The following is a 23670-nucleotide window of genomic DNA, read 5'->3' on the forward strand; positions in this document are numbered from 1 at the left end:
CAAAGTTATTTTTTATCCATTTAACGAACCAACGAAGAATAATAACATAACCAAGTTTTTTTTTTTTCGAATCATTAATAAGAGACAATTCTAGATGAAAAATATTTCAATTTTTTATGCTAGACATTTCTCAGTATTATTTGATTGAAAAAGAAAATATTTCTCTTCGTTTTTCACATTCAAATGTGAGATAATGTTTTTCATTTCTTTTTTAATATTATGAATAAAATCATTATTTAATCCAATAATATACCATATGCTTATAAAAAATTTATAAACAACTTAATTAGCATAGTCTTACAACCCTCAACCATATGTAGTCCAAGCAGCACTATAAAATTAATTAAAGTACATAACAGCATGGACTGCGATATGCGTTCAAAATGTCGATGTTCATGTGTCCTGCAGTTCACACGATGACGCACAGTTTGCTGCGTTCTTCATCGACCCATGAGCCGAGTGATCCACCGCTTAGAGTTTTATAATTCATTTTTATATAATGTCAATATTGTTTTTATTGAAAGAAATTAAAAATACACCATTTTACTGGCATATATCAATTCCTTCAATAAATTTATTTTTATACCTAAAATAAATGTTGCGAAATGTCTTAGTTTCATATAAGCATTATGTATCATAATAATCTGGTTATGGTTTGCTATTTTGGGTGACACATACTGCAAAATTTATATAAAACATTAACCTGATGGATGACAGGTACAAACATTGTATATTTTAGGTTGTTGCATTAGCCAACGTATGCTCATAACATAGATGAACAATACATATTCGCAACGCGTGTATATTATGGTCCATATACACACAAACTTATTTCGATTACCACATTCAAAATTATTTTAATTTTAATTCGACTTCCACTTTCGAATTTAGTTTAGTTTCTTCGATTTCCATTTTCGAGAATTTGTTTTTATAGGAAACGCCGTTGTTGTAGTAAGTACTGCCACAAATACGCACAACAACATTAATAATGTTAAAGTCTTTTTATGAGGTTGCCAAGCCCCACATATAAATAAAATAAAAGCCATCTACATTTTATTTTCACTTTAACTTTTGATTCCGTAGAATCATTTTGTAATATTTTTATTTTGGTAAATTGTATTTATTTGTATTATAACAAATGTTTATTAACGGTAAGGATATTATACAATAATGATCCTTCCGCAGGTTCACCTACGGAAACCTTGTTACGACTTTTACTTCCTCTAAATAATCAAGTTCGGTCAACTTTTGCGAAACAACCGTAACACGCAAGGCGTCACAGTGATCACGTCCGGAGACCTCACTAAATAATTCAATCGGTAGTAGCGACGGGCGGTGTGTACAAAGGGCAGGGACGTAATCAATGCGAGTTAATGACTCACACTTACTGGGAATTCCAAGTTCATGTGAACAGTTTCAGTTCACAATCCCAAGCATGAAAGTGGTTCAGCGGTTTACCCGGACCTCTCGGTCTAGGAAATACACGTTGATACTTTCATTGTAGCGCGCGTGCAGCCCAGGACATCTAAGGGCATCACAGACCTGTTATTGCTCAATCTCATTATTGCTAGACGCAATTTGTCCATTTAAGAAGCTAGTGTCCTTATAATGGGACAAACCAACAGGTACGGCTCCACTTACATAAACACATTCAAACACAATAAACATTTTACTGCCACCATGAATGAAGGCTACATAAGCTTCAGCACCATAATCCTGAAGATATCTATTTAATATATTTGAGTCTCGTTCGTTATCGGAATTAACCAGACAAATCACTCCACGAACTAAGAACGGCCATGCACCACCACCCATAGATTCGAGAAAGAGCTATCAATCTGTCTTACACACTTATGTTCGGACCTGGTAAGTTTTCCCGTGTTGAGTCAAATTAAGCCGCAGGCTCCACTCCTGGTGGTGCCCTTCCGTCAATTCCTTTAAGTTTCAGCTTTGCAACCATACTTCCCCCGGAGCCCAAAAGCTTTGGTTTCCCGGGAAGCGACTGAGAGAGCCATAAAAGTAGCTACACCCAATTGCTAGCTGGCATCGTTTATGGTTAGAACTAGGGCGGTATCTGATCGCCTTCGAACCTCTAACTTTCGTTCTTGATTAATGAAAACATCTTTGGCAAATGCTTTCGCTTAAGTTAGTCTTACGACGGTCCAAGAATTTCACCTCTCGCGTCGTAATACTAATGCCCCCAAACTGCTTCTATTAATCATTACCTCTTGATCTGAAAACCAATGAAAGCAGAACAGAGGTCTTATTTCATTATCCCATGCACAGAATATTCAGGCATTTGAAGCCTGCTTTAAGCACTCTAATTTGTTCAAAGTAATAGTACCGGCCCACAATAACACTCGTTTAAGAGCACTAGTGCAGGTTTTTAAATAGGAGGAACATATGAAAAAATACAAGTATTTAATCACATATAAGAACTCCACCGGTAATACGCTTACATACATAAAGGTATAGTACTAACCACAATTGTAAGTTGTACTACCCGTATGAAGCACAAGTTCAACTACGAACGTTTTAACCGCAACAACTTTAATATACGCTATTGGAGCTGGAATTACCGCGGCTGCTGGCACCAGACTTGCCCTCCAATTGGTCCTTGTTAAAGGATTTAAAGTGTACTCATTCCAATTACAGGGCCTCGGATATGAGTCCTGTATTGTTATTTTTCGTCACTACCTCCCCGAGCTGGGAGTGGGTAATTTACGCGCCTGCTGCCTTCCTTAGATGTGGTAGCCGTTTCTCAGGCTCCCTCTCCGGAATCGAACCCTGATTCCCCGTTACCCGTTGCAACCATGGTAGTCCTAGATACTACCATCAAAAGTTGATAGGGCAGACATTTGAAAGATCTGTCGTCGGTACAAGACCATACGATCTGCATGTTATCTAGAGTTCAACCAATATAACGATCTTGCGATCGCTTGGTTTTAGCCTAATAAAAGCACATGTCCCATAAGGTTCATGTTTTAATTGCATGTATTAGCTCTAGAATTACCACAGTTATCCAAGTAACTGTTAACGATCTAAGGAACCATAACTGATATAATGAGCCTTTTGCGGTTTCACTTTTAATTCGTGTGTACTTAGACATGCATGGCTTAATCTTTGAGACAAGCATATAACTACTGGCAGGATCAACCAGAATAATGTTTTTCCTTCATATTCCATTCATATTTTTTGAATCGAAATAAGCAATATAATAGATATATGGATTTTTCACTTTATATAATTCCATGATTTTTATTATATTGAATAAAATTCAATATTTCGCCTTTGGGTAAAATTTTAAATATATATTTATAAGTAAAATATCCATTCGATTACGGCCATTTTTATATAGCATTCGTAATCCATAATTTCATTTTTAATTTATACTTGTTTTACCAATATAACAAGAATTTCATATAATTATTGTAATATATATGTTTCTATAATTATATCTTTTTATATATACATATTTCATTATAAAATATCATTTTATTTCCAACATACATAATTATTGTATCCACACATGTACAATTTTTGTTTAACCAATATAAATATTAAGTTAAATCATTTGCATTTTGAAGATAAATTTAAAATTTATCTCTTTTCATATATCTCTCTGGTAATATATAACATAAAACCAAGCGCATATGATAATATTTCCACATTTAATATATAATTTTATATTTCTTTCATAAGAATCCATATTTGTATTATACCGTAACGATATAATAATCCAACTATACGGCAGGTAATAAATAAATATTTGCCTGCCTCCAAAAATTAACGATAATATATGGAAACGATTTGTTATTCTATATATAATAGAAACTTGACTTTTGTTTCAACGATATTATCTAAAAAGCGTATATTCCTATTATCCGCGGAGCCAAGTCCCGTGTTCTATAGAACTGAGAAACAAATTTGTACGGATAATAATATACTTTATTGTATGTAACCAATATAAACATAATCCGAAATAAATATTTCGAATAATGCGGGAGGTCGGCAACCACTGCCTACCTATAGTAGTTTTTGAACCCGCTGTCGTCAAAGCGGGTATTTTCAATTCCGTTTGCCACCCAACATACGGGCTATTCTCTTATATATTAAGAGATTATATGAACATTTCATTTTTTTTTCCATTATTCATATATAATATGATTATTTTTTTCTTTATACATATAATACATATTAATTTTCATATGTTTATTATTTAATTTACTCATATTATTGCCAAAATCATATGAATACATAAGTTTTGAACAATATGAGAGGTCGGCAACCACTGCCTACCTATAGTAGTTTTTGAACCCTCTGTCGTAATTCCGGTCGTTTACACTACTATACCCTCTCCCTATAATGGCTTTTCTCTATAATACTAAGAGAATGTGGGAATATTTCAGCATTTTTTTCCTTATACATATAATAATTAATCATTTTCATATGTATATTATTTAATTTACTCATATAATTCCCAAAATCATATGAATTCATAAGTTTTGAACAATATGAGAGGTCGGCAACCACTGCCTACCTATAGTAGTTTTTGAACCCTCTGTCGTAATTCCGGTCGTTTACACTACTATACCCTCTCACTATAATGGCTTTTCTCTATAATACTGAGAGAATGTGGGAATATTTCAGCATTTTTTCCCTTATACATATAATAATTAATCATTTTCATATGTATATTATTTAATTTACTCATATAATTCCCAAAATCATATGAATACATAAGTTTTGAACAATATGAGAGGTCGGCAACCACTGCCTACCTATAGTAGTTTTTGAACCCTCTGTCGTAATTCCGGTCGTTTACACTACTATACCCTCTCACTATAATGGCTTTTCTCTATAATACTGAGAGAATGTGGGAATATTTCAGCATTTTTTCCCTTATACATATAATAATTAATCATTTTCATATGTATATTATTTAATTTACTCATATAATTGCCAAAATCATATGAATACATAAGTTTTGAACAATATGAGAGGTCGGCAACCACTGCCTACCTATAGTAGTTTTTGAACCCTCTGTCGTAATTCCGGTCGTTTACACTACTATACCCTCTCACTATAATGGCTTTTCTCTATAATACTGAGAGAATGTGGGAATATTTCAGCATTTTTTCCCTTATACATATAATAATTAATCATTTTCATATGTATATTATTTAATTTACTCATTTAATTGCCAAAATCATATGAATACATAAGTTTTGAACAATATGAGAGGTCGGCAACGGTCTTTCCTCTATAATACTAAGATAATATGGGAATATTTCAGCATTTTTTCCCTTATACATATAATAATTAATCATTTTCATAAGTATATTATTTAATTTACTCGTATATAATTGCCAAAATCCTATGAACACATAAGAGAATACAATATGAGAGGTCGGCGCAACCATAATATAGTAGTTGATGACGAGGTGTTTGGCAACTTGATACAATTCTTTAAAGTCTTTATATCAAAAATATATGATAGGGACAATATCATATGCGTCACTAAATTGATGACGAGGTGTTTGGCAACTTGACACAATTCATTAAAAGTTTTTATATTAATTATATGATAGGGACAATATCATATGCGTCACTAAATTGATGACGAGGTGTTTGGCAACTTGACACAATTCATTAAAATTCTTTATATTAATTATATGATAGGGACAATATCATATGCGTCACTAAATTGATGACGAGGTGTTTGGCAACTTGACACAATTCATTAAAGTCTTTATATTAATTATATGATAGGGACAATATCATATGCGTCACTAAATTGATGACGAGGTGTTTGGCAACTTGACACAATTCATTAAAGTCTTTATATTAATTATATGATATGGACAATATCATATGCGTCACTAAATTGATGACGAGGTGTTTGGCAACTTGATACAATTCTTTAAAGTCTTTATATCAAAAATTATATGATAGGGACAATATCATATGCGTCACTAAATTGATGACGAGGTGTTTGGCAACTTGACACAATTCATTAAAGTCTTTATATTAATTATATGATATGGACAATATCATATGCGTCACTAAATTGATGACGAGGTGTTTGGCAACTTGACACAATTCATTAAAGTCTTTATATTAATTATATGATAGGGACAATATCATATGCGTCACTAAATTGATGACGAGGTGTTTGGCAACTTGACACAATTCATTAAAGTCTTTATATTAATTATATGATATGGACAATATCATATGCGTCACTAAATTGATGACGAGGTGTTTGGCAACTTGATACAATTCTTTAAAGTCTTTATATCAAAAATTATATGATAGGGACAATATCATATGCGTCACTAAATTGATGACGAGGTGTTTGGCAACTTGACACAATTCATTAAAGTCTTTATATTAATTATATGATATGGACAATATCATATGCGTCACTAAATTGATGACGAGGTGTTTGGCAACTTGATACAATTCTTTAAAGTCTTTATATCAAAAATTATATGATAGGGACAATATCATATGCGTCACTAAATTGATGACGAGGTGTTTGGCAACTTGACACAATTCATTAAAATTCTTTATATTAATTATATGATAGGGACAATATCATATGCGTCACTAAATTGATGACGAGGTGTTTGGCAACTTGACACAATTCATTAAAGTCTTTATATTAATTATATGATAGGGACAATATCATATGCGTCACTAAATTGATGACGAGGTGTTTGGCAACTTGATACAATTCTTTAAAGTCTTTATATCAAAAATTATATGATAGGGACAATATCATATGCGTCACTAAATTGATGACGAGGTGTTTGGCTACAGGAAAAAATCATTTATTTATCGAATCATCAAGCAAAGGATAAGCTTCAGTGGATCGCAGTATGGCAGCTGCTCAACCACTTACAACACCTTGCCTGTTACAAAAGTCGTTTACAATTGATTCTAGGCTTTGTCATTGTATTAAATAATGCTTTTATATGTAACTAGCGCGGCATCAGGTGATCGAAGATCCTCCTAATTTACTATGTTACAAATTACATTGGCATCACATCCATTGTCGTTTATAAAATAAATTATAAACTTTAAATGGTTTAGAAGCCATACAATGCAAATTGCCCCTTATTTATCATTGCAGTCCAGCACGGATACGACCTTAGAGGCGTTCAGGCATAATCCAACGGACGTAGCGTCATACCACTGTTCGCTCGAACAAGTATTGTGCCATTGGTCCGTACCTGCGGTTCCTCTCGTACTACGCAGGAATGCTGTCGCAACAACGTTTTGTCATTAGTAGGGTAAAACTAACCTGTCTCACGACGGTCTAAACCCAGCTCACGTTCCCTTGCATGGGTGAACAATCCAACGCTTGGTGAATTTTGCTTCACAATGATAGGAAGAGCCGACATCGAAGGATCAAAAAGCGACGTCGCTATGAACGCTTGGCCGCCACAAGCCAGTTATCCCTATGGTAACTTTTCTGACACCTCTTGTTAAAAACTCTTTAAACCAAAAGGATCGATAGGCCGAGCTTTTGCTGTCCCTGTGTGTACTGAACACCGAGATCAAGTCAGCATTTGCCCTTTTGCTCTATGTGTGGTTTCTGTCCGCACTGAGCTGGCCTTGGGACACCTCCGTTATTATTTGAGAGATGTACCGCCCCAGTCAAACTCCCTACCTGGCAATGTCCTTGAATTGGATCATACCTGAGTAATTGGAGTTATACCAAATTTTCAAATCAAAAATACATAAATGCATCGTTTTATTAAAGAATTTGTTTGCGATTATATAACAAACTCGTGATACTTTGATCAAGAAGCTTGCATCAAAACCCAATACCATAAGATATAATAAATATATCCGTATAATGGCTAGGAAATGATACACGTTCCATTTAATCAAGTAAGTAAGGAAACAATAAGAGTAGTGGTATTTCATTGACGATACCAAACCGAGGTCTAATATCTCCCACTTATTCTACACCTCTTATGTCTCCTTACACTGCCAGATTAGAGTCAAGCTCAAAAGGGTCTTCTTTCCCCGCTAATTATTCCAAGCCCGTTCCCTTGGCTGTGGTTTCGCTAGATAGTAGATAGGGACAGTAGGAATCTCGTTAATCCATTCATGCGCGTCACTAATTAGATGACGAGGCATTTGGCTACCTTAAGAGAGTCATAGTTACTCCCGCCGTTGACCCGCGCTTACTTGAATTTCTTCACTTTGACATTCAGAGCACTGGGCAGAAATCACATTGTGTCAACACCCGCTAGGGCCATCACAATGCTTTGTTTTAATTAGACAGTCGGATTCCCCAAGTCCGTGCCAGTTCTGAATTGATTGTTAATTGATAATCGTTATAATTGATAAGAACTAATTGGTTTAACCCAAATAGTATTCTTAAAAATTTTAGCAAGAAAGTTCCACAATTGGCTACGTAACTAAACTATCCGGGGAACAAGTAACTAACATAAATGCTAGAAACTCTATTTACCCAGAACGAGCACATAAACCATGTTATTGTTTCCCAATCAAGCCCGACTATCTCAATCTTCAGAGCCAATCCTTATCCCGAAGTTACGGATCTAATTTGCCGACTTCCCTTACCTACATTATTCTATCGACTAGAGACTCTTCACCTTGGAGACCAGCTGCGGATATTGGTACGGCCTGTTGAGAAGTTTGCGTGTCCCCACCATAAATTTTCAAGGTCCGAGGAGAAAATATCGACACAACAGTATATGTCATGCTCTTCTAGCCCATCTACCATATCTCTCTGCGAAAGACTTCCATGGTAGTACGGCTATAAAACAGAAAAGAAAACTCTTCCGATATCTCTCGACGGCTTCTTTATGGTCGTTCCTGTTGCCAGGATGAGCACGAGGCCCATATTTAATAACAAACGGATACTCAACAGGTTACGGAATTGGAACCGTATTCCCTTTCGTTCAAAATTATTCAAGTGTATTATATTCGCTTTGTTTATATAGTTAGGCATTTTTGTTTTACTTGAAAATTTTCGGCTTTCGCCTTGAACTTAGGACCGACTAACTCGTGATCAACCACTGTTCACACGAAACCCTTCTCCACTTCAGTCCTCCAAGGTCTCATTCGATTATTTGCTACTACCACCAAGATCTGTACCAATGGCAGCTCCATGCAGGCTTACGCCAAACACTTCTACGCATACCATTGTACCTTCCTACTCACTAAAGTTTCAAAATTTATATCACAAGTAATATAAATCATCTACTTTAGCGGTAATGTATAGGTATACAACTTAAGCGCCATCCATTTTAAGGGCTAGTTGCTTCGGCAGGTGAGTTGTTACACACTCCTTAGCGGATTTCGACTTCCATGATCACCGTCCTGCTGTTTTAAGCAACCAACGCCTTTCATGGTATCTGCATGAGTTGTTAATTTGGGCACCGTAACATTACGTTTGGTTCATCCCACAGCGCCAGTTCTGCTTACCAAAAGTGGCCCACTGGGCACATTATATCATAACCTTGAACTTCATATCAAGAAAGTTAAGGTTCTTACCCATTTAAAGTTTGAGAATAGGTTAAGATCGTTTCGACCCTAAGGCCTCTAATCATTCGCTTTACCAGATAAGATTATTTTATATAATATTAAAATGCACCAGCTATCCTGAGGGAAACTTCGGAAGGAACCAGCTACTAGATGGTTCGATTGGTCTTTCGCCCCTATACTCAATTCTGACAATCGATTTGCACGTCAGAACTGTTTCGGTCTTCCATCAGGGTTTCCCCTGACTTCAACCTGATCAAGTATAGTTCACCATCTTTCGGGTCACAGCATATATGCTCAAGGTACGTTCCAGTTAGAGGCATAAATAATATAAATATACATTATACATAACTATATAGAACGCCCCGGGATTGTGTTAATTAGCTATAAATAGCTAAAAAACTAATCCCATTATTAGTCAAGTTAATTACGCTATTAGGTTTACATCCCAATAACTTGCACATATGTTAGACTCCTTGGTCCGTGTTTCAAGACGGGTCCCGAAGGTATCCTGAATCTTTCGCATTGTTAATCATACAAGAGCATATAATAAACACAAAAATCAATGATAATTATGCCATTATATAATTCCGAAAAATTAACGCTCTGTAATAATATAAATCTATCAGCACTTTATCAAATTAATAACATTTATTCTGTGTTAAAATGCAAGCAATTTAATTGGAATAAACTATAAGTTATATTTTATGATAAATTTGGGATATGCTAATAGATTACAATGTCCTTATATGGAAAAAATGCACATTATTCTTAATAATATTATTTAAATATTACAATTTTAATGATGAATTTTCCATAACGGATATTCAGGTTCATCGGGCTTAACCTCTAAGCAGTTTCACGTACTGTTTAACTCTCTATTCAGAGTTCTTTTCAACTTTCCCTCACGGTACTTGTTTACTATCGGTCTCATGGTTATATTTAGTTTTAGATGGAGTTTACCACCCACTTAGTGCTGCACTATCAAGCAACACGACTCTTTGGAAACATCATCTAGTAATCATTAACGTTATACGGGCCTGGCACCCTCTATGGGTAAATGGCCTCATTTAAGAAGGACTTAAATCATTAATTTCTCATACTAGAATATTGACGCTCCATACACTGCATCTCACATTTGCCATATAGACAAAGTGACTTAGTGCTGAACTGTTTTCTTTTCGCTCGCCGCTACTAAGAAAATCCTTGTTAGTTTCTTTTCCTCCCCTAATTAATATGCTTAAATTCAGGGGGTAGTCCCATATGAGTTGAGGTTGTATATATAACTATATTTTGCCATAAATTCTTTATATATAAATGATAAAACAATCAATTAAATTCGTTATAAATAGTTCCAATAGTTCTTGTAAGCAAAGTTATTTTTTATCCATTTAACGAACCAACGAAGAATAATAACATAACCAAGTTTTTTTTTTTTCGAATCATTAATAAGAGACAATTCTAGATGAAAAATATTTCAATTTTTTATGCTAGACATTTCTCAGTATTATTTGATTGAAAAAGAAAATATTTCTCTTCGTTTTTCACATTCAAATGTGAGATAATGTTTTTCATTTCTTTTTTAATATTATGAATAAAATCATTATTTAATCCAATAATATACCATATGCTTATAAAAAATTTATAAACAACTTAATTAGCATAGTCTTACAACCCTCAACCATATGTAGTCCAAGCAGCACTATAAAATTAATTAAAGTACATAACAGCATGGACTGCGATATGCGTTCAAAATGTCGATGTTCATGTGTCCTGCAGTTCACACGATGACGCACAGTTTGCTGCGTTCTTCATCGACCCATGAGCCGAGTGATCCACCGCTTAGAGTTTTATAATTCATTTTTATATAATGTCAATATTGTTTTTATTGAAAGAAATTAAAAATACACCATTTTACTGGCATATATCAATTCCTTCAATAAATTTATTTTTATACCTAAAATAAATGTTGCGAAATGTCTTAGTTTCATATAAGCATTATGTATCATAATAATCTGGTTATGGTTTGCTATTTTGGGTGACACATACTGCAAAATTTATATAAAACATTAACCTGATGGATGACAGGTACAAACATTGTATATTTTAGGTTGTTGCATTAGCCAACGTATGCTCATAACATAGATGAACAATACATATTCGCAACGCGTGTATATTATGGTCCATATACACACAAACTTATTTCGATTACCACATTCAAAATTATTTTAATTTTAATTCGACTTCCACTTTCGAATTTAGTTTAGTTTCTTCGATTTCCATTTTCGAGAATTTGTTTTTATAGGAAACGCCGTTGTTGTAGTAAGTACTGCCACAAATACGCACAACAACATTAATAATGTTAAAGTCTTTTTATGAGGTTGCCAAGCCCCACATATAAATAAAATAAAAGCCATCTACATTTTATTTTCACTTTAACTTTTGATTCCGTAGAATCATTTTGTAATATTTTTATTTTGGTAAATTGTATTTATTTGTATTATAACAAATGTTTATTAACGGTAAGGATATTATACAATAATGATCCTTCCGCAGGTTCACCTACGGAAACCTTGTTACGACTTTTACTTCCTCTAAATAATCAAGTTCGGTCAACTTTTGCGAAACAACCGTAACACGCAAGGCGTCACAGTGATCACGTCCGGAGACCTCACTAAATAATTCAATCGGTAGTAGCGACGGGCGGTGTGTACAAAGGGCAGGGACGTAATCAATGCGAGTTAATGACTCACACTTACTGGGAATTCCAAGTTCATGTGAACAGTTTCAGTTCACAATCCCAAGCATGAAAGTGGTTCAGCGGTTTACCCGGACCTCTCGGTCTAGGAAATACACGTTGATACTTTCATTGTAGCGCGCGTGCAGCCCAGGACATCTAAGGGCATCACAGACCTGTTATTGCTCAATCTCATTATTGCTAGACGCAATTTGTCCATTTAAGAAGCTAGTGTCCTTATAATGGGACAAACCAACAGGTACGGCTCCACTTACATAAACACATTCAAACACAATAAACATTTTACTGCCACCATGAATGAAGGCTACATAAGCTTCAGCACCATAATCCTGAAGATATCTATTTAATATATTTGAGTCTCGTTCGTTATCGGAATTAACCAGACAAATCACTCCACGAACTAAGAACGGCCATGCACCACCACCCATAGATTCGAGAAAGAGCTATCAATCTGTCTTACACACTTATGTTCGGACCTGGTAAGTTTTCCCGTGTTGAGTCAAATTAAGCCGCAGGCTCCACTCCTGGTGGTGCCCTTCCGTCAATTCCTTTAAGTTTCAGCTTTGCAACCATACTTCCCCCGGAGCCCAAAAGCTTTGGTTTCCCGGGAAGCGACTGAGAGAGCCATAAAAGTAGCTACACCCAATTGCTAGCTGGCATCGTTTATGGTTAGAACTAGGGCGGTATCTGATCGCCTTCGAACCTCTAACTTTCGTTCTTGATTAATGAAAACATCTTTGGCAAATGCTTTCGCTTAAGTTAGTCTTACGACGGTCCAAGAATTTCACCTCTCGCGTCGTAATACTAATGCCCCCAAACTGCTTCTATTAATCATTACCTCTTGATCTGAAAACCAATGAAAGCAGAACAGAGGTCTTATTTCATTATCCCATGCACAGAATATTCAGGCATTTGAAGCCTGCTTTAAGCACTCTAATTTGTTCAAAGTAATAGTACCGGCCCACAATAACACTCGTTTAAGAGCACTAGTGCAGGTTTTTAAATAGGAGGAACATATGAAAAAATACAAGTATTTAATCACATATAAGAACTCCACCGGTAATACGCTTACATACATAAAGGTATAGTACTAACCACAATTGTAAGTTGTACTACCCGTATGAAGCACAAGTTCAACTACGAACGTTTTAACCGCAACAACTTTAATATACGCTATTGGAGCTGGAATTACCGCGGCTGCTGGCACCAGACTTGCCCTCCAATTGGTCCTTGTTAAAGGATTTAAAGTGTACTCATTCCAATTACAGGGCCTCGGATATGAGTCCTGTATTGTTATTTTTCGTCACTACCTCCCCGAGCTGGGAGTGGGTAATTTACGCGCCTGCTGCCTTCCTTAGATGTGGTAGCCGTTTCTCAGGCTCCCTCTCCGGAATCGAACCCTGATTCCCCGTTACCCGTTGCAACCATGGTAGTCCTAGATACTACCATCAAAAGTTGATAGGGCAGACATTTGAAAGATCTGTCGTCGGTACAAGACCATACGATCTGCATGTTATCTAGAGTTCAACCAATATAACGATCTTGCGATCGCTTGGTTTTAGCCTAATAAAAGCACATGTCCCATAAGGTTCATGTTTTAATTGCATGTATTAGCTCTAGAATTACCACAGTTATCCAAGTAACTGTTAACGATCTAAGGAACCATAACTGATATAATGAGCCTTTTGCGGTTTCACTTTTAATTCGTGTGTACTTAGACATGCATGGCTTAATCTTTGAGACAAGCATATAACTACTGGCAGGATCAACCAGAATAATGTTTTTCCTTCATATTCCATTCATATTTTTTGAATCGAAATAAGCAATATAATAGATATATGGATTTTTCACTTTATATAATTCCATGATTTTTATTATATTGAATAAAATTCAATATTTCGCCTTTGGGTAAAATTTTAAATATATATTTATAAGTAAAATATCCATTCGATTACGGCCATTTTTATATAGCATTCGTAATCCATAATTTCATTTTTAATTTATACTTGTTTTACCAATATAACAAGAATTTCATATAATTATTGTAATATATATGTTTCTATAATTATATCTTTTTATATATACATATTTCATTATAAAATATCATTTTATTTCCAACATACATAATTATTGTATCCACACATGTACAATTTTTGTTTAACCAATATAAATATTAAGTTAAATCATTTGCATTTTGAAGATAAATTTAAAATTTATCTCTTTTCATATATCTCTCTGGTAATATATAACATAAAACCAAGCGCATATGATAATATTTCCACATTTAATATATAATTTTATATTTCTTTCATAAGAATCCATATTTGTATTATACCGTAACGATATAATAATCCAACTATACGGCAGGTAATAAATAAATATTTGCCTGCCTCCAAAAATTAACGATAATATATGGAAACGATTTGTTATTCTATATATAATAGAAACTTGACTTTTGTTTCAACGATATTATCTAAAAAGCGTATATTCCTATTATCCGCGGAGCCAAGTCCCGTGTTCTATAGAACTGAGAAACAAATTTGTACGGATAATAATATACTTTATTGTATGTAACCAATATAAACATAATCCGAAATAAATATTTCGAATAATGCGGGAGGTCGGCAACCACTGCCTACCTATAGTAGTTTTTGAACCCGCTGTCGTCAAAGCGGGTATTTTCAATTCCGTTTGCCACCCAACATACGGGCTATTCTCTTATATATTAAGAGATTATATGAACATTTCATTTTTTTTTCCATTATTCATATATAATATGATTATTTTTTTCTTTATACATATAATACATATTAATTTTCATATGTTTATTATTTAATTTACTCATATTATTGCCAAAATCATATGAATACATAAGTTTTGAACAATATGAGAGGTCGGCAACCACTGCCTACCTATAGTAGTTTTTGAACCCTCTGTCGTAATTCCGGTCGTTTACACTACTATACCCTCTCCCTATAATGGCTTTTCTCTATAATACTAAGAGAATGTGGGAATATTTCAGCATTTTTTTCCTTATACATATAATAATTAATCATTTTCATATGTATATTATTTAATTTACTCATATAATTCCCAAAATCATATGAATTCATAAGTTTTGAACAATATGAGAGGTCGGCAACCACTGCCTACCTATAGTAGTTTTTGAACCCTCTGTCGTAATTCCGGTCGTTTACACTACTATACCCTCTCACTATAATGGCTTTTCTCTATAATACTGAGAGAATGTGGGAATATTTCAGCATTTTTTCCCTTATACATATAATAATTAATCATTTTCATATGTATATTATTTAATTTACTCATATAATTCCCAAAATCATATGAATACATAAGTTTTGAACAATATGAGAGGTCGGCAACCACTGCCTACCTATAGTAGTTTTTGAACCCTCTGTCGTAATTCCGGTCGTTTACACTACTATACCCTCTCACTATAATGGCTTTTCTCTATAATACTGAGAGAATGTGGGAATATTTCAGCATTTTTTCCCTTATACATATAATAATTAATCATTTTCATATGTATATTATTTAATTTACTCATATAATTGCCAAAATCATATGAATACATAAGTTTTGAACAATATGAGAGGTCGGCAACCACTGCCTACCTATAGTAGTTTTTGAACCCTCTGTCGTAATTCCGGTCGTTTACACTACTATACCCTCTCACTATAATGGCTTTTCTCTATAATACTGAGAGAATGTGGGAATATTTCAGCATTTTTTCCCTTATACATATAATAATTAATCATTTTCATATGTATATTATTTAATTTACTCATTTAATTGCCAAAATCATATGAATACATAAGTTTTGAACAATATGAGAGGTCGGCAACGGTCTTTCCTCTATAATACTAAGATAATATGGGAATATTTCAGCATTTTTTCCCTTATACATATAATAATTAATCATTTTCATAAGTATATTATTTAATTTACTCGTATATAATTGCCAAAATCCTATGAACACATAAGAGAATACAATATGAGAGGTCGGCGCAACCATAATATAGTAGTTGATGACGAGGTGTTTGGCAACTTGATACAATTCTTTAAAGTCTTTATATCAAAAATATATGATAGGGACAATATCATATGCGTCACTAAATTGATGACGAGGTGTTTGGCAACTTGACACAACACAATTCATTAAAAGTTTTATATTAAATATAAAAATATAAAAAAAAAAAAAAAAAAATTTTATATTAATTATATGATAGGACAATATCATATGCGTCACTAAATTGATGACGAGGTGTTTGGCAACTTGACACAATTCATTAAAGTCTTTATATTAATTATATGATAGGACAATATCATATGCGTCACTAAATTGATGACGAGGTGTTTGGCAACTTGACACAATTCATTAAAGTCTTTATATAATTATATGATAACAATATATATGTACTAATTGATGACGAGGTGGTTGACAATATCATATTGATATCATATATATGCGTCACTAAATTGATGACGAGGTGTTTGGCAACTTGACACAATTCATTAAAGTCTTTATATTAATTATATGATAGGACAATATCATATGCGTCACTAAATTGATGACGAGGTGTTTGGCAACTTGACACAATTCATTAAAGTCTTTATATTAATTATATGATATGGACAATATCATATGCGTCACTAAATTGATGACGAGGTGTTTGGCAACTTGATACAATTCTTTAAAGTCTTTATATAATTATATATAAATATCATATGCGTCACTAAATTGATGACGATGGCAACTTGACATCATAGGACAATATCATATGCGTCACTAAATTGATCAGTCGCGATCGAACACTCGACGAGTGCAGACGTGCCTGCGGATCGACAGCAAATTGTTAGCAAATTGTTAGCAAATTGTTCACAGTTGTAAGTCCCGTTACTTGTGCCCAGCCACTTCGCGTCGCGTGATCTTGTCGCGCGTTTTGATTGGCCCAGCCAACGTACCTAACGGTAGTTCGCACTAACACCATCGCACACCCGAGTGTGCGTGTTATCAGCGCAAAAAACCCAGTGCTCGAAGCAGCGGTATAATTGCAAAGCAGCAGCCACGTGCTGCCTGGCTCACCGGCTTACGGTGCCCAGCTTCCCCCCCCCCCCCCTCCTCACTCCTTATCAACTTTGGAGAAGATGGACTGGCAGGCCCCCCCGCGCACCCACAAGCTTGGAACAACACCACGCAAAAAGGCTCTGAGAACACGCAAGAGCAGCTCCAGCAGCGAGGGAAGCACCTCGCATACAGAGCCGGGCGAGATAAAGCGAAAACCGGCAAAGAAAGCACAGGGAGAGGAGCTGGAAGATAAGCCAAGCACTAGCGCAGCTCTGCGCAAGAAGCTCGCCAACAACGCCTTCGCTTTACTCTCGACCGAAGAAGACGAGTACGACCAAGAGAGCTCTGATGACGAACCCGGACCTAAAGATGATTCCAAGCCCAAGACCCCCGAGAAACCAAAGCCCACCCCGAAGACCATCAAGCCACCTCCGATTTTTATCCCCGATGTGACCAACATCTCGGCACTCGTCAAGATGATCACGACTCTTGTAGGCCCGAAGAACAATTTTACCTACAAGACCGTGAATGGCAACAACGTACGTGTCATGATGCCGGACAAAGAGTCCTATACAGCTCTGCGTCTCCAACTTGTGGCCCAAAACAAGAGGCATCGGACTTTCCAGCCGAAAGATGAACGTGCATACAAGGTTGTCATCAAAGGACTCCACCACTCCACCGATCGTGAGGAAATCATTGAAGACCTTCGCAGACAAGGGCACGCTGTTAGAGATCTGCACAATCCCATTGGCAGAAGAACTAAAGAACCGCTGGGAATATTCTTCGCCAACCTGGAGCCTTCCAGCAACAACAAAGACGTCTACCAAGTCAAGCGGATCTGCAGGTCGGTAGTAACCATTGAACCGCCGCAGAAGTTCAACGACGTGCCTCAATGCTTCAGGTGCCAAGGATTCGGTCATACACAGCGTTACTGCTTCCTGGAATACCGATGTGTAAAGTGTGGAGGCCCTCACGAATCGAGGGCATGTGAGAAGAGGGAGGACGACAAAGCGTGCTGCTTCCACTGCCAGGCGGACCATCCTGCGTCTTTCAAGGGATGCCCTGCATACAAAAGGGCCAAAGCACTCGCTGCTCCGAAAACAAGGCCCGTCGCTAATGCTAACAAGGCGCCGCCCGTGGCATCACCAAACGTCACCTCTGGCAGGAGCTACCGAGACGCCCTCAACGGAGTGCACGCAGCACCGCAGAATCCCACAACCCCAGTCCAAACCCAAACAGAAACCCCACACTCCGGTCAGATAGAAGCGATGTTCGCTCGCATGGAAGGAATGATGGAAAGGATGATGGAGCGCATGTTCACCCAGATGACACAGCTGGTGGCCACCATTCTCAACAGCAAGTCATGCAACTAAAGCTCCACCTAGTCGTCTGGAATGCGAACGGCCTGCAGAACAGCAAGGCCATAGTCGAGCACCATCTGAAGACCCACCAGATCGATATCCTACTCGTAGCCGAAACCCACTTCTCCCCCAGATCCCACTTTAATATCAGCGGATATGACCTCATCCATGCAGACCATCCTTCTGGCAGAGCACGCGGTGGAGCAGCCATCCTCATCAGGAGCGGTATTCAATACCTAGAGCTGCCCGCGTTTCAGCAAGACTGGGCACAATGTCCTGTCATCAGGATTGTCAGCCCGCAAGGAGATTTAGACATTGGAGCGGTCTACTTTCCCCCCAGATACCGCATAACAGCATCTCACCTCAGTGAGTTCTTCGAGCATTTTGGGCCCCGCTTCATAGCAGCTGGAGATTATAACGCCAAACATTCTTGGTGGGGATCGCGCGCCAACAACCCCAAAGGGAAAACTCTGTTTGGGTACCTGCAACGCCACCGACTGGACTGCCACTCCACTGGCGAGCCCACTCACTGGCCAACGAATCCCCTCAAGACTCCAGACCTGCTGGACTTTGCTGTGTCGAAAGGCATAGGGCATGCGAAGATCAGCTGCACAACAAATGCTGACCTCCTGTCAGACCACTGTGCAATAAACGTGCTAATCAACACGCCAGTCCTCAGGAAAACCCCGCTCAGAAGGCTCACTGGAAAATATACCGACGCCGCCAAGTTCGCGTCCTGGATGCTCTCCACCGTCAATCCGAACCCCATCCTCAACACACCCAGGAACATTGATGAAGCTATCGGGAATCTCACCAGGCAGATGCAAAACGCTGCGGAATTCGCAAGCCCACCGCCACCAAAGACTGCGAGAACACCTAGCAGGGACCTCCACCTCTGGTCCCCGGAAATTGCGGCACTCGTGACTGAGAAGAGGCGTCTCAGGAGAGTTTGGTTCTTGACGCGCAATCCAAGAGACAAAACAGCGCTCAATCACGCCACAAAGGAGTTGAAGGACAAGATCTCCAGCCTACGCCAGGACTCCTTCCTCAGATTCCTCGAGGAACTCTCTCCCGGGGACCCAGACCACAATCTGTGGAACGTCACCCGCCACATTAAACGACCAGCCAAAAAGGTTTCCGCAGTGCGCAAAGCAGATGGATCCTGGTGCCGTTCGGATGCTGAAAGAGCAGAAGCTTTCGCCGAACACCTTTACAACGCCTTCTCTCCGTTCGACTGCTGCACTGCCGAAGAACATGCTGAAACAGCCCGGTTTCTCAATAGCCCAAGCTCTCCCGGTCCCCCGTTGGAACCAGTCGACCCTGAGGAAGTTGCGCAGGAGATTGCTCTACTGAAGAACAACAAATCTCCAGGCCTGGATCGTATAGATGCGGCGGCCCTAAAAATGCTCCCATTCCGCTGCACACAAATGCTGGCCAGCATTTACAACAGCTGCTTCCGGCTAGGGTACTTCCCGGAAGAGTGGAAAAGAGCAGAGGTTATTGTCCTCCTCAAGCCTGGTAAGCCTGAAGCCAATCTCGCCTCCTATCGTCCGATTAGTTTGCTGGCAATCCTCTCCAAAATACTCGAAAGAGTATTTTTGCGCAGAGTATTGCCAGTACTGGATGAGGCTGGTTTGATCCCCGATCACCAGTTTGGCTTCAGGCGCTCCCACGGAACACCAGAGCAATGCCACCGGCTAGTCGAACGGATCCTCGAGGCATTCGAGCAAAAGAAATACTGCTGCGCTGTAATGCTCGACGTGAAGCAGGCATTCGACAGAGTTTGGCATCCTGGACTCCTCCATAAACTCAAATCCTACCTCCCAAGCCCCCATTTTACCCTCCTCAAATCCTACACTGAGGGAAGAGCATTCCAAGTCAGATGCGGAAGTGCAATAAGCCTACCCAGACTGATCAGAGCTGGAGTTCCGCAAGGCAGTGTGCTCGGACCAATACTGTACACCCTTTACACCGCAGACCTTCCCATAATCCCCTCCAGGAACCTAACTATAGCGACTTATGCAGATGACACGGCTTTCCTCGCCTCCTCATCCGACCCACGAGAAGCCTCCGAAACAATCCAAAGGCAAATGGACGCGCTACATCCCTGGCTCAGCAGGTGGAACATCGTAGTGAACGCGGAAAAATCTACCCAAACAACATTTGCACTAAGGAGAGGAGACTGCCCACCGGTCACGCTAAACGGAGTCATCATTCCCAACGCACCCGCACCCAAGTACCTAGGACTTACCCTGGACCGCAGGCTCACTTGGCGTCCCCACATCGTCAGCAAACGCATACAGGCCGATGCGCGTCTGAGGCAGATGCATTGGCTTATTGGGAGAGGGTCCAAGCTAAGGCAGAACCACAAAATCCTGGTGTACAAGGCAATTCTCAAGCCCATCTGGACCTACGGGATACAGCTATGGGGCACGGCAAGCCACACGAATCGCCTGCGTATACAGCGGTTCCAGAATAGGTGCTTGAGAATTGCCTGTAATGCGCATCCCTACCACGAGAATGTCGCCATACATAGGGAACTTGGAATCCCACAAGTCGCTGATGAAATCTCCAGGCTCAGCGAGAGATACCTGAAAAGGCTCGAAAACCACCCTAACCACCTCGCCACCAACCTGTTAGACAATAGCCAAACAAGCAGACGTCTCATGAGGAGACACCCTCTCGATCTTCCACAACAATAGACAACACATATAAAACCCGCCACAAATACATGTACAATAGTATCCCTTAAGCTAATGTTCCCCCGCAAAACCATTTAATTATTGTCCACTAGGACAGATTTTAAATAAATAAACGCACGCTAAAAAAAAAAAAAAAAAAAAAAAAAAAAATTGATGACGAGGTGTTTGGCAACTTGACACAATTCATTAAAGTCTTTATATTAATTATATGATAGGGACAATATCATATGCGTCACTAAATTGATGACGAGGTGTTTGGCAACTTGATACAATTCTTTAAAGTCTTTATATCAAAATTATATGATAGGGACAATATCATATGCGTCACTAAATTGATGACGAGGTGTTTGGCTACAGGAAAAAATCATTTATTTATCGAATCATCAGCAAAGGATAAGCTTCAGTGGATCGCAGTATGGCAGCTGCTCAACCACTTACAACACCTTGCCTGTTACAAAAGTCGTTTACAATTGATTCTAGGCTTTGTCATTGTATTAAATAATGCTTTTATATGTAACTAGCGCGGCATCAGGTGATCGAAGATCCTCCTAATTTACTATGTTACAAATTACATTGGCATCACATCCATTGTCGTTTATATAAATAAATTATAAACTTTAAATGGTTTAGAAGCCATACAATGCAAATTGCCCCTTATTTATCATTGCAGTCCAGCACGGATACGACCTTAGAGGCGTTCAGGCATAATCCAACGGACGTAGCGTCATACCACTGTTCGCTCGAACAAGTATTGTGCCATTGGTCCGTACCTGCGGTTCCTCTCGTACTACGCAGGAATGCTGTCGCAACAACGTTTTGTCATTAGTAGGGTAAAACTAACCTGTCTCACGACGGTCTAAACCCAGCTCACGTTCCCTTGCATGGGTGAACAATCCAACGCTTGGTGAATTTTGCTTCACAATGATAGGAAGAGCCGACATCGAAGGATCAAAAAGCGACGTCGCTATGAACGCTTGGCCGCCACAAGCCAGTTATCCCTATGGTAACTTTTCTGACACCTCTTGTTAAAAACTCTTTAAACCAAAAGGATCGATAGGCCGAGCTTTTGCTGTCCCTGTGTGTACTGAACACCGAGATCAAGTCAGCATTTGCCCTTTTGCTCTATGTGTGGTTTCTGTCCGCACTGAGCTGGCCTTGGGACACCTCCGTTATTATTTGAGAGATGTACCGCCCCAGTCAAACTCCCTACCTGGCAATGTCCTTGAATTGGATCATACCTGAGTAATTGGAGTTATACCAAATTTTCAAATCAAAAATACATAAATGCATCGTTTTATTAAAGAATTTGTTTGCGATTATATAACAAACTCGTGATACTTTGATCAAGAAGCTTGCATCAAAACCCAATACCATAAGATATAATAAATATATCCGTATAATGGCTAGGAAATGATACACGTTCCATTTAATCAAGTAAGTAAGGAAACAATAAGAGTAGTGGTATTTCATTGACGATACCAAACCGAGGTCTAATATCTCCCACTTATTCTACACCTCTTATGTCTCCTTACACTGCCAGATTAGAGTCAAGCTCAAAAGGGTCTTCTTTCCCCGCTAATTATTCCAAGCCCGTTCCCTTGGCTGTGGTTTCGCTAGATAGTAGATAGGGACAGTGACTTTCGGACCTCTCCGAACTTGTTTTACGTGGCGTGTTCCACACTGAAGGGATTACAACCACGACACCCTGAACACCCACAAGTGGTGCATGTATCAACATGGTGCATGAGTCTGGATACGCCAGACAAGCGTCCCGGACTGGAAGCTATAGCTATGTACATAGCGACCACCCCGGTAGCAATTCGAGTACTTGCTTGCCGGGCAAGCACTCCCCCTTGCTGAGGAGCGAGATCTACCTAAAATCTCTACTGATCTCTGGGTCACAGCACCCGAGTTTTGCGCAACCAGCACCGCAACTCAAACGTCGAACACGAAGGCTCTACCCGCGATATGGGTACCAACCACAGCCACCACGATACTCCCACCAGGGGGCCTACCTCAATGTGCAGTCTTGGATAGCTGCACAACCCGTGGTACCGAAAGAGAGGCTCGGTGGGCCTCCTCCTTTTGCTCCGACAAGCACGGTTAGAGGAACCTATCACTATATTAGTCGCCTCTTACGACAAGCAATAGCGGGCTGTGGAAGTATTCTCGCCCGCTAACCACACGGCGAACATATGTTAGACTCCTTGGTCCGTGTTTCAAGACGGGTCC

At 38.4% G+C, this 23670-nt stretch overlaps 5 non-coding genes across 5 annotated transcripts; all 5 read right to left on the bottom strand.

Moving 5' to 3' along the window:
- Positions 1–300: 300 nt before the first annotated feature.
- LOC120285478 lies at positions 301–479 on the bottom strand. Its single transcript, XR_005544741.1, has one exon. It is a non-coding gene; the product is annotated as a 5.8S ribosomal RNA (ribosomal RNA).
- Positions 480–1168: 689 nt separating this feature from the next.
- On the bottom strand, positions 1169–3163 carry LOC120285473. The gene has a single exon (XR_005544736.1). It is a non-coding gene; the product is annotated as a small subunit ribosomal RNA (ribosomal RNA).
- A 3680-nt stretch (positions 3164–6843) lies between these two features.
- On the bottom strand, positions 6844–10805 carry LOC120285479. Its single transcript, XR_005544742.1, has one exon. It is a non-coding gene; the product is annotated as a large subunit ribosomal RNA (ribosomal RNA).
- A 394-nt stretch (positions 10806–11199) lies between these two features.
- LOC120285485 lies at positions 11200–11378 on the bottom strand. The gene has a single exon (XR_005544747.1). It is a non-coding gene; the product is annotated as a 5.8S ribosomal RNA (ribosomal RNA).
- Positions 11379–12067: 689 nt separating this feature from the next.
- On the bottom strand, positions 12068–14062 carry LOC120285474. Its single transcript, XR_005544737.1, has one exon. It is a non-coding gene; the product is annotated as a small subunit ribosomal RNA (ribosomal RNA).
- Between the last annotated feature and the right edge of the window lie 9608 nt (positions 14063–23670).

The sequence above is a fragment of the Drosophila simulans genome, unplaced genomic scaffold, assembly GCF_016746395.2.
Source record: "Drosophila simulans strain w501 unplaced genomic scaffold, Prin_Dsim_3.1 Segkk25_quiver_pilon, whole genome shotgun sequence".
In the NCBI taxonomy this organism is placed as follows: domain Eukaryota; kingdom Metazoa; phylum Arthropoda; class Insecta; order Diptera; family Drosophilidae; genus Drosophila; species Drosophila simulans.